Below are 14,047 nucleotides of genomic sequence, written 5' to 3'. Positions count from 1 at the left end.
GTGGGAGGGCCTCTACAGGAATGTATGAACATAGCTCTACTCCTGGCCTGTGCTGATGCTTGTTAACCTGATGCACGGGTACTCATGCCTGCCAACTCATTTTGGTCTCGAAATATATATACATATGTATCTTCCTAAGATTAAAACGTTAAGGCTCTAACATCTTGGGGTAAATTGTTTTTTATCAGAGAACTAAATACCAAGAAGGGGAAAGCAGAACCATGTGTAAAATAGACTAGAGCTGTGCAAGCATGCTCCTGTACCCACCTTTCTTTCCCTCACTGTCAGCCAGTCACCAAGAGCTGCTTGCTTCTCCTTCACATGAGCTAATCTCGCCTTTCCCTGTGCCCGCTGTGTGCTTCCCAAAGCCCTTTCGATGTCTCCTATGGATAAGCGCAACACCTGCAATTTTACATCTCCAGTTAACCGCAAGCCCTGCTACTGGACTAATCTTCCTAAATGCCAGTTGGATCATGCTGCTCTCCCTACCCAGAAGCTTTCAAAGCTCCCCACTGCCTTCAGCCCAGAAGCCTTACCCAGTTTTGAAGGACCCCATAACCTGGCCCTAAACTTACTTCTCTAGTACAAACCCCCTTGCTGTCAAACTAGTCTCCTCACTGTTATCCAACAGGCCATGACCGTTCCCAGCATGGGCCTTTTAAGATTTCCTATCCCTTTCTCAAAATTCATCAAAAATCCCTAGATCACTCAAAACCTACCCGCAGTACCATTGTCAAGAGGCCTTCTCTGCATGCTTTAATCAATAGGAAGTGATCACTTCCTCCCAAGAGCATCAGCTTTGCTCTGGCTCGCTCATTACAGACTGCTGTCCTGCTGGTGAGATTCTCACATGAAGCTGTCTTATCTTTTATTTAAATCCAACCTTTTTCTGAATGCAGGAGCCAGGTGTTATCATTTTCATACTTAGCATCTCAAATGTTGCCCTGTTGGCATCCTTGAGAACAGAGGAAGATCTGTAAATCTCAAAGAAAGATTGCAGAATCCAAGTTATCACTATTAAAAGGAGACAGTCAACAGGGTACGAGTCCATACACAGCTTCCTTAGGCAACCCTGCCAGTAACTTCTCAAAGACTTCTGACTGAGCATAGCCAGCGGACTAAATCCCAACTGCCAGGTTCCTCCTAATGAAACCGGCCCAACTCTGCCATAGCACTGACACTAAAAGGTTTGGGGTTAAACAGAGAAAGTGACCCTCTGTAAGCTTGAAACTTACATTTGTCTTATCTGAGATCCTTCCTCAGGAACTCCAACCTCAGGCCTTCTGGATAGGATCAAGAAACTGAAACTCAGCAGATCACCACATCCAAACAACGAGATGCCAGACCCCTCCCTCATCCATTATGATTCCTGTTCACCATCTCCTCTTCCCTACTGCTCCCTAATTCCTGTTTTTCCACATGTAGTTACATTTATTTCTTGCTATATAAGCCCCTAATTTTAGTTGGTTGGAGAGACAGATTTGAGATTCATCTCCTATTCTTGTTGGCTGCAGCTCTTAAATTCAGCCTTCTTCCCTGTCTCAACGATTGGTTTTCTGCGCAGTGAGTAGCAGGACCTAGACTGAAACCCTACGTTTCAGTAATACTAATGGTGCACATAGCAAAAAGAGCCTGAGCTCTAGGATGCACCCCTTCATACTAGGCTCCACCTACTCAAAGAAGTGAGGCCTCTGGCTCTTATTACTGAAGGGAGACAAGCCGCCGAGGAGAGGCAAGTTTACATAAACATATTGAATTAAGTATCTATATAAGTACATTTCCTTCCACATAAAGAGATGGTCCCCTACCCCGATACTGGAGCCTCCATGGTACTTGAATCTTGGCATAGAAGAAACTCCATAGGCTCTTTTCCTTTTATGACAATAAAATAACAACCTTTGTGCATCAACTAACAATTTCTCAATGCCAAACCTCATTATGCCTAAACTCCATGAATTATTCATCTACTTTAAGTAAGAGAGATCAGATTTAATTTTTATGTTCTGAGGGGGCATCTTCCCTAGGATTAAATGGAAAATATCCTCATTTGTCTACTGAGTTGTTTTAAGAACAGGTTGTCATAGGCTTTCTCCATAACTGTTTATGCTGAAAAACAAAAAAGGGCTCAATGATCAGCATAAGGGAAAAAATATGAAACCAGAGAGTCCTTTCCATATCTACATGGAGCTTGTTTCTAAATTAAAACCAGGCAAGAATGACACCTATGCCAATACGTGCACACCCTAATAAATTAGCTGCACCCAATTATTAAGAAGGCAGCCTTAGGTCATAAAAACGATTTTGTGAAATTGATCTTAAATGAAAAATGTGTAATTACACTCAAAGCAGTTACAGGCTGCTAGTCAATGAAAAATTTATATTTCCCGTGGAGTTGTATTGCTTTCTGTGCATATAAAATTAGTTCGACTGGTGGAACTTACATTACAATCAGAAGTGATTCAAGAGACAGAAACATTTTTCAGTACACATCTCTAAATGATCCCACAATCTGGCCAACTATGCACCCAATGTGCACATTATAATTTTATTGCTTTTGGCCAAAAGCCACTGTAAGACCAAGCGTTCAAAATTCTGTGTGAGATTCACAACGTTTTTTAAAGCCATGAATGCATTTTTTCCTATATTCCTTTTGTTATTCTTTCTCCTTAAGATTTGAAAGACTTAGTTTTTAGTAAAAACAAAAATGAGCTGGAGGGATGGGGACATAAAGATGAAAAATCATGGGATTCATCCTTGATTCTTCTCTTACCTTATCACCACACCCCCTTCATCATCAACTTCTGTAGGTTTCATCTGCAAATCTGTCTCAAAACCATACACTTATTTCCATGTTCACTGCTGACACCCTGGCCCAAGCCCCTGTGATAACCAACATTTTCCCTTCAGCTCTTTATTTTATTATTTTACTGACACACAGTAGATGTACATGTTTTCAGGGTAGATGTGATAAGTTAATAAAGTCATATAATTTGTAAAGATCAAATTCATGTAGTTGGGATATCTATCCTCTTAAATATTTGCCCTTTATGCTAGAAACATTCAAATTATTCTCTTCAAGCTAGAGTGAAATGAGTAATGGATTATTGTGAACCACGGCACCCTACTGATCTACCAAACACTAGGTCTTATTTCTTCTATCAAACTGTGCATTGGCACCAGTTAATTAACTCCTCTTCGTCTCTTCTTCCCCCTGCACTTCCCTACTTTCCTTCTGCTCTTGATCCCTCTAAATCGTTCTTCCCACAGTAGGCTGAGAGATCTTTTCAAAAACTTAATCAGATCCTATCACTCCTCTGCTTCAGACCTTTCAAAGGCCCTCTTTAGATAAAGCCCAAACTCCTTCTGTGCAACAAGAGGTCCTGCTTGATCCAGCCACTGCCTGCTTCCTCAATCTCTCCTCTTTCCATCCTTGCCCACCCTCCCTCTCAGTGGACCAAGACACTGGTCTCCTTTCCATTCCTAAAGCTCTTCAACCTCTAGAGACTTGTGCTTACTAATCTTTTCCTTCAGAACGTTCTTCCCCAACTCATAGCATCTCAGCCCCCTACCCCTGCTTTAGCCCACTTTAGCAATAGCCTGTAGAATCATCATTTTATTAATTCGTTACTTGTAGTGATCTGTTTTAGCCTTCAGTGAGTGCAAAACAAATGAGTGAATGAAATAACAGATTTAAGATATGGTAAATTCGTGAAGAAATATTTTCATAAATAAGCAAATGGTTTAAGGGAAGTTCAGGTTTAAGCTTACAACTTTCTGCCCAAATAGAATCTTCCCCTTTCAGAGCTACATTTCTACTTTTAAACTGCACTAAAAATTACATTATGTTAGCAATTTTTTGTTTCTTATCTGCTTTAAGATGCTACTAATAAGAAAAGGTAGGCTACTAATAAACACATGCAATTTTGTGGCCTCTATTACAGTGAGCATTTCAAAATTTAAATCATACATTAATTTCATTAGTGATAGCCGTTTAAAAAGCTAATCAAGCCCAGGTACAGTAACTCACGCCTGTAACCCCAGCACTTTGGGAGGCCAAGACAGGTGGATCACTTGAGGTCAGGAATTCGAGACCAGCCTGACCAACATGGTAAAACCCCGTTTCTACTGAAAAAATACAAAACTTAGCCTGGCGTGGCGGTGCACACCTGTAATCCCAGCTACTCTGGAGGGTGAGGCAGGATAATCGCTTGAACCCAGGAGGCAGAGGTTGCAGTGAGCTGAGATCACGGCACTGCACTCCAGCCTGGGTGACAAAGTGAGACTCCATCTCAAAACAACAACAACAACAACAAAGCTAATCTGTCTTACCTTTTGGTTACCCTTTGGTAATTGTATATAACTTGATGAAAACATTTTCATTAGATAAACAGTAAATATTATTCCCAATATTATAGCATGGAATCAAGCAATTGTTTCACAATACCAACCAACTAACTATATATAGGTCTAGAAACTAGAGAGATATAAAGCAGTAGAAAATAGAATTGTACCTGTAATAGATCTCTCAATCTATTCTGGAGATAAAGAGGAGAGGAGAATGAATGAAGGAAAGAGTAAGGATTCAAGAAAGAGACCACCTGGAGAGGGAGTCGTGAGGGCAGAATGGAAAGGCCTCAGATAGGCAAGGAGAGCAGGAAACATTCCAAGGAAGAGAAAAAGGTGACCACAGGCACCGAACACCCATGGGGAGCTGTAAGTAACTTAGCCCAACTGGACTAGAATTCAAACTGCAGAGCAACTGGAAGTCAAGAGAAGTTCAAGAGTATTATGGAGGCTAGGCGCAGTGCCTAAGGCCTATAATCCCAGCACTTTGGGAAGCCAAGGTGGGCCAACAAGGCAAAACCCTGTCTCTACTAAAAATACAAAAATTAGCCAGGCCTGGTGGTGCGTGCCTGTAGTTCCAGCTACTCGGAGGCTGAGGCAGGAGAACTGCTTCAACCCAGGAGGTGGAGGTTGCAGCGAGCCGAGATCACACCACTGCACTCCAGCCTGGGTAACAGAGTGAGACTCCATCTCAATAAATAAATAAATAAAACAGTATCTGGGGATAGAAAGTCAGATTTAGCTGGCAGCATATTTGGGCCCTAGAATATTCAATATTCAAGGATTTTGGCAAATGAAAACTCACTAGATTAATGGGAAACACAAGCTTCTCGGGTAAGACATTGGCCATTTTAGGACCTACATATTTAAGAATATGTCTGTAAATCATAAAATAAAATCAGTACTCAAAATAAATGAGCATTTTTCTTAGACTTCAAAGCAACTACATACAATTTCAAAACTTTTTAATTGGAGAAAATAAGAATCTTTGAAACCCAGCGTGAAGCTTTGTTCACAATGAAAGAAAGAAGTGGCCCAGAGAAACTGCAAAATCGGTTGCAAAGTAATGACCACTACGGCCTAAATGTTAGTGTGCCCCCAAAGTTTTCCTGTTGAAATTCTAACCCTCATCCTGAGGGTATTAGGAGGTGAGTTGTTTGGGAAATGACTGGGTCATGAATGGGATTAGTGCCCATACAATAGAGGCCTCAGAAAAAATCTCTGTCTCTGACACCATGGGCAGACACAGCAAAAAGGTGCAATCTATGAACTAGAAGATGGGCCCTCACCAGACACTGAATCTGCTGGTGTCTTGACCTTGGACTTTCCAGCTTCCAGAATTGCAAGGAATAAACTTTTGTTGTTTATAAGTTACCCAGTTTATGGTGTTTTGTTCTAGCCTCTTTAACAGACTAAGACGATCACCATATATGATTGAGTTGTAAGATAAACATCCATCCATGTATGTACAGCACTTATTAACGTCATTTTTAACATAATTTACAATTATTAAGTCTTAAAAGAAAAAAACCCTGTGAACCACAGCTTCCAGTTTTTCCAATAAGAATGAGGAATTGGGTGACATGTTCGAGGTTACAAAAACAATGTAAACAAATAGGACAAGGACTTGCAAAATTCTAGCAACTTGCTTCAATCTCTGGACCATTTTACAAACAGTTGCCAGAATCAGTGTTAGTTATTACATGAGCATGGAGACAAGATTATGGTAGTATAACCATTGGAAGAACTTACTAGATAAAGATAAAGGCTAGGAACATTCATAAGGATAGGAATCCAAACCACCTGTCTGACAAAGGCTATTGGGTAGATTCATACCTGTTCCATATCTCATAACTATTCTCCTTAGGATTTCATAACCAAAAGAAACCTGTCTTTGCTAGATTATTTGTAATATGTCCCCTTAAGACATCAAGACTGCAAAATGTTAATGTTATCTCCTGTGGAATGTAACCATTAATCTCAAATGTGCTAATTAGTTGTGATGGGAAACTATATTCAACCTGGTATCTACACTACCACCAAAAATGCCTTCATTCCTTTGTTAGTAGGAAGAGCCTCAAGTCTGTGTGTCTGACGCATTTTAATTTTTTGAGACAGAGTCTTGCTCTTGTCACCCAGGCTGGAGTACAATGGCACAATCTCAGCTCACTGCAACCTCCACCTCCTGGGTTCAAGGGATTCTCCTGCCTCAGCCTCCCAAGTAGCTGGGATTACATGCACCCACCACCATACCTGGCTAATTTTTTTGTATTTTTAGTAGAGACAGGGTTTCACCATGTTGGCCAGTCTGGTCTTGAACTCCCAACCTCATGATCATCCTGCCTTGGCCTCCCAAAGTGCTGGGATTACAGGTGTGAGCCACCATGCCCAGCTTGACTCATTTTCTTTAGGACCTAGTTAAATTAATCAGTGGCTTTGATGCATCATTTTTCAATAATGGCACATGAAAAATTTTACTTTTTGCCAACACACACACACATACACACACACAACACAGGTCATCACAACAGAAAGTACCAGAAAGAATGAGCTAACTTCAGATACACAACTTGCACTCTTGCAGTTCAGTCTCAGCTCTTTGCCCACCCTGGTACCCTATCTGCTGGCATAAGCAGATTTGAACATATATAGCAGACACCTTACTTCTACAAAGAAATTGTTCTAGAAAAAACATTCAAGTACTTTTCAACGTAGCACATTTTTAAATACTTTCAAGTGATTTTACGAGGGAAAAACACTTTGTGAAAATACAGTCCATTTTATACTAAAATACTAACCTAGGATGGGAGGTGGTAAAATAAAAAGCCAAAGGAGATTTAGTGGTATCGAGACATGGTTAGGGTTCTATTAGCAATATGTTTACATTGAAGTTGTCAGTGGAATATTCAGACAACCTTGATCAGCTGTGCAACTCTGAGGATTGCTGCTTTTGCTGGGAGTACAGATTCAATGTTTTTTTAAGATACGGACATTGTACACAGAATAACTTGTAAGTACTGTGGAGGTGGGGCGAGAATAGCGCTCTTTACTGGCAAACAGGAGGCACTACATGGAACCAAGACCGCACCCCCGCCGGCTTTCTGACAGAGCCAAGGAAGAACAATTGAAACCTGGATAGAAAAGCAACCTGTCAACTCCCCGGACTGCTCTTCTCTGTTTCTTTGTTCTGCATTCACCTCTCACTTACACGTGTCAATGGAGAGAAACTGGGGGATGGGGAGCTGCAGAGCAAATGAGATTTTTGGCTTCTCTTCAAGAATCCAGCAGGAATCAGACAGCAGCTTTGATACAAAGCAAAAGCAGTGGGCAGATTCTTTTACTGTCACCAGTTGATAGTTCAGAGATGACCTTTCCAAGGACACAGAGTGAGGGAAGGTGGAGGCAGAGCCAGACTCTGGCCCTCTCCGGCTCTAAAGTCCGGACTTTCTGCGTGGGCTGGAAAGAACAAACCCATTGAAAGCCACCACCTGCCTCCCTCAACTTGAGCTCCCCAATTTTTCAACATGCCACAAACTACACGAGACATTTCATGGCCCACGCTCCAGAACACTCATGTACGATGCTGTTTTCTAAGACGGCTATGAACTTGAAAAACAAATGGAGCACGCAAGTCCTTGAACATAAATTTCTTTAACCTCTGCATAGCCCAGTAAAGATGTTTGTTTCATGAAAACCAGAATAAGATGGCATCCTTGCCAAGTGATTTGAAATTGCTTCCTTCTTTCTGAACGTTTTCCTTCCTTCAGGCTTTCCAATTCACAATACCCAGGCCTCCTCCTACCACCCTCAAATATTATTTTTTTGCATCCTGCTTAACTTGGGTGCCTGTCTCACTTCTTTGAAAATGCTTGGTGAACAGTTTCTACTTTCCTCTTGAAGACCTACGGTGCATCTTGTCAACAGGACTAAGTGTCTTATATAGAGTGGACATTTGATATCTTTCTGGGGCTTTTCAAGTTGTATTTTTTTCCTAATTGTACTGGATCATGTGTTTTCCTCTCTCAAGTAAAGTTAAGCTTTAGAAAAGTTCATTTTCCTGTATATTGCAATCCCATGTTCCCATATACTTTCATTTCCTATCCAATACCATGTTTAGCATAAATCCCCTTCAATATGAATAATGCATGTACACTCCAATCTGTCTACAGCCTCATCTGATCTGCTCTGAGGCTGTGTAAGCCCACAATATGCCTTCTGAATTATCCAAGATTAAAGCATATTCATTATTGTGTAATTTATTGTATAACCAATACAACAAACAAAAATCCAAACAGTTAATTTGAGCTTTTCCCAGTAGGTATATATATGGTATATTAAAATATTAAATTATAAAAATTAAAAATTGGGACTTTACAGTTAAGCATACATTAGTACATTTTACTAATATACCTCATAGAGTATATGCTAATCCCATGTTGGACTAACCAGAACATATTCTGTCCCAGCCATGCCCAATAATAATGTATGAGACTACACAGTTTTTTTTTAAATGTGCTATGCAAACCGATGCATGGTAAATATTTTTTGAATGATCTGCACAGCTATCCTATAACGTCTTACGAATCATGTTATCTAAATCATAAGTTATATTTTAAGTGTGCCTCTCATCTTCCCGACTGTATCTTCCGGAGAGCAGGAAACATTGTCTCCTAATTCTTGGTGTCCCTCTCAACCACCTCTGCCATTTGATATTGCCTTGAATTCGGTCTAATGAACCCTTCTTTCTAGACAAGTGAGGGTCCAGGGGATAAAGTCCAGGCCAGGTGGGAGGACCCAGGAGCCTGGGCACCTAGAGGTCTAGCCCTTCCCCATAGGCCAATATCGTCAGAGGCAGCAGCATCATGGGAAAGAGCCAAATCAAAACTCAGACCAGACACACAAGCAACCATCTAGGGCTGGAGACAAAGCGTCTGAGTGCAAAGCAACAGGACCATCAAAGATTCAAGGTCCTAAGCGTCCAGTGCAGAGGAGCATACCTGGAAAAATCTGCACCTGAGAAGGCCGCAGCTATACTGTTTTACACAGTGCCAGTAGCTTTAGCTATAGAGAAAGCCAAGAAAGCAGCCAACCTGAACAGGATGCTTTTCTCTCATTGAATGGGAAGAAAAGAGGGAAGAAGGCAAAACTTTAGATACAATTACCTTCTTGCTTCTATGTATTATACTTTGTGATAAATAATAATGATTAATTCACACACTTTGGCTTAATTGACTTGGTGAACAAAAATAAACTCCATCACAGTTCCTTTGCCAGATTCTCCTGGACTAAGTGGAAAATGGAATTTTAGACAATTGACACTTTACGTACGAGCTTCTTGATGGACATCCTGAATGTGGTCCACAGTGGGAGAAAATGACTGAATGCGATAAGGCCCCTCAAGTAATTCCTTTTAAGGGAATGTCTTCCGCCTGGTAGGAGGGGAGTAAGGGGCCAGCAAAGCTGTACCAGTCACAGTATTTAAATTAGGGCTTCCTGATAAGGAACCTCCAGGTTAAGAGCTTAGGGTGGTTCCTTAACTGGCATGCATTGTCACTGGCAACCTTGTACACTTCAGTGCACTGACACTCTCAGCAGAGCTCCTAGTTACTTCATATGCAACAGCAGGGACCCAGGAATCCCAGCACTTGGGATATCTACAATATTCTCCCTAATTAAGCTTAGGCCTTTCTTCAGCTTCCAAATTATTTCCTCCAAGACACAGAGAGAAAAGCTGTTGAGAAGAGAGGCCTTCCTGCCATTTCTTTTGTACAGAGTATAGTGATTCGTGCTTATTGCTTAAGTCATTAATTCCCCATCATTTCCAATGAGACTCTCATTTCATTAAAGGCAATAATATTTGACAATCTATTACTATCCCTTATGCCCTGAATTATTATTGCTATATTTTAACATAGAATATAAAATTAACATCCATACACTGCCATAGATCATCAACTCAAAGCAAGCAGTTCAAGAATTTTATTATCCAATGAAATATTCTCTAGGGACCTGTATTTCCCTTCTTGGGCATTCCAGTATTCTCCAAATGTCCAAAAGAGGGGTATTAGCTTGTTCTAAAGCTCATCTCCCTTACGGTTATTTGAAATAAACAGACTGCACTGCTGGACCAAGCAGACTCTTAAAGCTCCGCCAATGCAGAGGGGAGAACACATCTTTTATCTGAGACCCTGATGGACTCTGCTAGATAGAGTCCTCAACTAAGGACCTTAAACCAGCAAAAAATATATTAATTTTATTGTTTGGGATAGTGAGATCAGGAGATGAGAAAAGTAGACACAACTTACCGTTGGATCTTGGGCAAGCTACCTGCATTTCCTGTGCAAAGCAACAGGACCATCTAAGATTTAAGGTCCTAAGGGTCCAGGGCAGAGGAGCCTGCCTGGAAGAATCTGCACCTGAGAAGACCGCTGCTTGCCTCCTTACACAGTGCCAGTAGCTTTAGCTATAGAGAAAGCCAAGAAAGCCACCAAGCTGACCAGGATGCTTTTTCTCATCTATTTTCCCATCTGTAAAACAGTAAGCATTATAGTACCAAATTGAAAGCCTTCCCCCAATATCTGGTACACAGATGAAGGGTTAATAAACATTCGTTGCTATTATTGACTTATTATTTCTTCCTTAGGAAAACAGCATTACATGAGATTAAAAACATACATTAAGGATCAATCTTATTGAATCTTGAATGCCATACTAAGGAGTCCGGACTTCAGTTGGCAAGAAAGGAGTCAGAAAAGATTATGGTAACAGGAATGATATGATCATATCTGAGCTTTAGGAAACAAAAAAATTAAACCTTAGGGCCAGGCGCGGTGGCTCACACCTGTAATCCCAGCACTTTGGGAGGCCGAGGCAGGCAGATCATGAGGTCAAGAGGTCGAGACCATCCTGGCCAACGTGGTGAAACCCTATCTCTACTAAAAATCCAAAAATTAGCTGGGTGTGGCGGCAGGCACCTGTAGTCCCAGCTACTCAGGAGGCTATGGCAGGAGAATTGCTTGAACTCGGGAGGCGGAGGTTGTAGTGAGCCGAGATCGCACCACTGCACTGTAGCATGGCGCCTGGTGACAAAGCAAGACTCTGTCTTAAAAAAAAAAAAAAAAAAAAAAATTAAACCTTGATAGATACAGATAGATATAAATATGAATAGAGATACAGATATAAAGTTTTTTAATTTCCATTTTGTCCCTCTCTCAAAATGGCCTAAAGCTATTAGCACACTTCCTTCTTGGACAAAATTAACACTTTACCTTGAGTACTACAAAATGCCTACGTTGCAATTTATATTTTCTGATGATGTAATGTCAATAGCTCAAATAGGTAGTGTTTATCAGGCAGCCTTTTAATCAATAATCTCCTGTAATAGGCATCAGCATAATATTACGGATTCTTAATAGTCAAGTGGCTGTCAGCCTTGATTTATACGCAAGTCATTTCAGCTGGGAAAGTTATCCTAGGACACCTAGATGTACAGTCTGAAGAAAAAAAAAACAGATTTGAAATAAATATTTAGAATGTTAACTTAAAATACTACATGAACTGTTTTTTATAAAGAGGAATCCTTGACATGTTTTAACCTCTCAAATTGGCAAAGATTTATAAAAAAGGTAATACCCAGTGTTGGAGAGGACATAGAAATGATTGAAACCGCCTTTGCAAAATTGTGACTGAGACAGTGAAAGAGATCGACTTAACCGACTCCATCTTGCTTTTAACCTCCAAGCTGTCCTTGTTTATTCCTGGGTACAGGCTGAACTAATTTTGTGAGAAACTTACAGTTTATAGTTTAAAACAAAGTTGATAACAGCCTTTTCCCAAAGCAGACCTCCTTCTTGCCTGGGGACTAGATTGACTTCGTAGGACTAACACTAGCCACAAGATTAGAAATTATGGTTTAGGAATCATGCAGCGGGAAGCTACAAGATTCTGACCCTCTCTAAACTGCTCCCGAGATCAGTGCTTGAGATAGTTTGCAGAGCCAGCACTTGATGGATCGGCTTGCACCTCCCAGATCAATAAACTGGCTCATCTGACCCCCACTCAGGAACTGACTCAATGCAGTAAGACAGCTTTGACTCCCTGTGATTTCATCTCTGACCAATCAGTATTCCCTGCTTACTGGGTTCCCCTAAATCACCAAGTTGTCCTTAAAAACTCTGCTCCCCAAATGCTCAGGGAGACTGATTTCAGTAATAACAAAAGTCTGACACAATCTTTGTAAAGGGTAATTTACTAATACGTATTAAAGTTTTAGAGGCATTTTACCTCAATAATTCTACTTTTAAGAATTTGTCTCCAATAAATAATTGTAAATTTAGAATAGATTTAGCTACTAGGATGTTAATCTCAGCATTCATTCTAATACTAAAAATGTGGAATTATCTAAATATCTAGAAATAATAGTGATACAGTTTCAATGACTGGAGGAAGACCAGGGTCCTTGGTCTCTCACCAATAAGATAAACGACATAAATACACGTGGAGTGGTTTTAAGGAGCGGAGAGCTTAATAGAAAGAAAAGAAGGAAAAAGCTCCCCATACAAAGACAGAAGGAGGGGGGGCTCCAAGTGGAGAGAGAAAATCCCTGTGTCTTGCAGAAAAGTAGCTGGTTATATTGGAAGGCTGGAGGAGGTGGTGTCTGATTTGCATAGGGCCCAGGGGATTGGTTTGACCAGGTGTGTCATTCACATAACCCACAAAACAACACGCAAATACGGGTCGCCATGATGTCCTGAACACATGGTATTATCTGGAGGCAGCCATGACACTTTGCGCACATGGTGATAAAGAGAAAAGGACAGAATTGTCAAGTTGGATGGACTCAGTTTTTAATCACCTGCATTTGCATATCAAAGCTTGCCAGCCTGGCTCTTCAAGCCACCACCTTCCTTTTAGAAAACAAATGCTTTGAGGGTTGCTTTTTTATTTTTTTTATTTTTTATTTATTTTTTTTTTTTGAGATAGAGTTTCGCTCTTGTTACCCAGGCTGGAGTACAATGGCGCGATCTCGGCTCACCGCAACCTCCGCCTCCTGGGCTCAGGCAATTCTCCTGCCTCAGCCTCCTAAGTAGCTGGGATTACAGGCACGCGCCACCACGCCCAGCTAGTTTTTTGTATTTTTAGTAGAGACGGGGTTTCACTATGTTGACCAGGATGGTCTCGATCTCTTGACCTCGTGATCCACCCGCCTCGGCCTCCCAAAGTGCTGGGATTACAGGCTGAGCCACCGCGCCCGGCCTGGGTTGCTTTTTATTAAAGGAAAATTCCACCAAGAAGGTTTACCCTTTCTAGCTGCCTAAAAATTATTTCTTAATAACTTCTCTATTAATAGGATAAACCAAACTACATCCCACAGACCAAACCCAATCCCATCCCCATTTTTCATTCAGCCTGTAAGCTAAGAGTGATTTCTATATTTTTAAATGGGTGAAAGAAATCAAAAGAAAACTGTTTTGTAACATGAGACATATAGGAAATTCCAATTTTAGTGTCCATAAAGAAAGTTTTACTGAAACACAGCCACATCCACTCACTGACATATTGTCTATGGCTGATTTCATGATACAATGGCAGAGGTGGGTAGATGCAATAGATTGTATGCCCCCAAAGTCTAAAATATTCACTATCCCATTTTACATGAAAAGTTTGCCAAACTCTAGGTTAAATTAACTGTGGTCTAATCATA

Source organism: Saimiri boliviensis, chromosome 1 (assembly GCF_048565385.1).
Source record: "Saimiri boliviensis isolate mSaiBol1 chromosome 1, mSaiBol1.pri, whole genome shotgun sequence".
NCBI lineage: Eukaryota > Metazoa > Chordata > Mammalia > Primates > Cebidae > Saimiri > Saimiri boliviensis.
This window is presented reverse-complemented; position numbering follows the sequence as displayed.